Below are 2,828 nucleotides of genomic sequence, written 5' to 3' on the forward strand. Positions count from 1 at the left end.
ATTATAATGTCAGTTCATTTCTGTTCTACATTAACCCTAAATTGTAAAGATGTCATAACCTTATATGCCTACAATGAACTATATTTACACAACGAGTTTTTTCCTTAAATTTTCATTATAGTTCCTACTTGCACATTATTGGCATAAGTTTAATTTTTCAGCTTTATTCTGGCCCATTGCCTCAACTTTCCCCAGGGGTTTTCCTCATATTGTGTTTTCCATTAAACTATGAAGCTATTTACATAGCTGCAATGTCAATGGTAGATTTAAGTATCGTAAATGTTACCCTATATGACTAACTAGGTCTTATCTCCAGTATAACCAGCTGGAATAAACAAGGTATAAGTAATTCTTCCATATGTCTAAGAATTTTCTCCTTCCAGTTAAAATTAAGTAGCATTCCAAAACATAATTATTTATTGTAATAGAAGTAGATTTAACAAAGTAAGGTGATACCAATGCATTCATATGACAAAAGGCTTTTTAAATTGATTTAGAAACTTATTACATGAATCTATATTCTATGAACAAATTTCTAATAGTCAAATCTCATTTTAAGATAGTAACTTCCTGTTATGGGAATCTGGATTTAAAAGGATAAGAAGTGTAAAGACAATTCTGCTACCAGATGCTCACTCAAAAATGTTCAACTCATTCCTTTTTCTAACTTTCTAGCCAAACAGAATTGTTCTGTAATTCTCAGACACACCTATGCTTTTTCATCAGTTCACGCATGTATGTGCTATTCTATCCACCAGGAATATCTTTAACCCCAATGTATACCTATTCAAATCAATCACCCTTCAAGGGACCACTAGAATACTATGTCTTAAATCTTCCCCCAGCCATTAATAATCCTGAAATCCTTATTCTGTCACTCTTATGGGACTCTTTATTCAGCACTAGCTTGCTCCTGGGGCTGCTTTAAAGATGCAATGACATGAGTTAAACCATTCACTAAACTATGAAGCACAAAACAATAGTGTATTATTATTGTAAGCACTCAAAAATACTTGCTGGATAAATGAATAAAAGCATTTGCTCATAACTATGAAATATTTTCTTAATCTGCAAACTCTATAAGGAAGTGCCACAAAGTTCACATTTATAGTTTACAATTGACTTATTCTGAAAATTCAAGTGCACATATGTATTAGAAAAAATTGTGTGCTTTTGTGCATGACAAATGGAAAGAAAAAAAGAAAAGTCTAGAAGAGAAACATATATTTTATGCTTGTGTAAGTGGAGGAAAATAAGCTTTCCACCATCACTTCCTAAAATCCCCTAAATAACATATGATTATTTATATTTTTCTTTGAATTTGATGCATTATATTAAAAAGTCATTTAAAAACCATTTAAGGGTAGCATACAATATACTAATGTTCTTTAAAATTGCTTAAAACATTCTAAGAGTAAAAATAAATAAAATATGATTGAAATTATTAAAATTTAAGAGACAGAATTCATAGGCTCAGACCTTCATTAATTCATGTCTTAATGAAGCAAATAAATTTAAACATTTACAATTTCCTGTGTTCTTTCAATTTTACATAAATGTAAATGAGGCATATTATTATTATTAACTTCTGACATTAAGCAATACACTTTAGGTACATGCAAATATGATTAAGGGTTAGACAGAGGGTAAATTTTCTGTAACACAATTATAGCATAAAAATAAGCTGCTGGGAAAATGTGACAGGTTCTGTTTTTTGTTCATGTAAATGTGTTCTATTACAAAAAGAAAAATGCTTGAGCACAAATACATGTACAGTACTTGTGATTTTATTAGACAAGGCATAAACTCCATGGAATATTTTAAGTAAGCCCTCTCTAAAGATGCTAATTTATAATTCTGTAAGGAAAAGAAAGTATGCATGTCTGCGTCTGTCACAAAAATTTATTAACAGTCTGCCTCCTCATTTATGCATCACAAGACAATAAAGTCATCAGTGATGTTTATTTCTAGTCAAAAGAAAAATATCTTATTCAGGAATCTAGAGCATAATAAAATATAGACACATAGGAAGTGCAGTTGCTTATTTAACTGGCATATGGCACTGGCACACTGCCTTCACTGGCACGCCTTCCCATCATTGAGGTTCATGTGATTGACTAGCTGCTTTGCTTTATTCCTTAACTGTTTTTGTTCTCTATAGGGACCTGAAGTCAAAAGGAAAACTATGTGACAAGGGATGTTCACTGCAGGTGAGACTGGGATTTATTGAGCACTGATATCAGTCATATAGAAATATCCATATTTACCTTTCAAGATAATTTTATTTGAATTTGGAGTTGAGAATACTTAGTTCAGAGTTGCAGAAACTTGCCTCATATCAGAAAACATAAAATAATAGTGTCTCATTTGAACCAGTATTTCCCTCATGCCCAAAACTGTACTCTTTCTACTACAAAGACCATGTTAACTACTCAATCTGAATGTGGCTTGTATAGTCTTATGATTGCCTCTCTCCAATTCAAGAATAAGGAGATTGCCTACAAAAGCAACTGCTTAGTGTTGCTACTGTTCCATATTATTTTCTGAGATTCCCCCAACAGCTACACTTTCAGAAATTCCCATTCCACATCACAAAAGCTGACCATGAGAAAGTAGCCTTTTAAAAAACTAATAAATGTAGAGTACTTCATTCTCACCTTGGAGATGAATAGATATTTCTGCATCATTTGCTATTATAAGTAGAAATACATTTTAAAAGAAAAATAGCACTCAAGCCTCTTTTGAGTAACAGGAAGTTCATTTATAATAAACTTGTATGCACACAAAAATAAAAACACACACATACTCTGAACAGTCTTAATTTTAAA

Source organism: Marmota marmota, unplaced genomic scaffold (assembly GCF_001458135.2).
Source record: "Marmota marmota marmota unplaced genomic scaffold, marMar, whole genome shotgun sequence".
Taxonomy (NCBI): domain Eukaryota; kingdom Metazoa; phylum Chordata; class Mammalia; order Rodentia; family Sciuridae; genus Marmota; species Marmota marmota.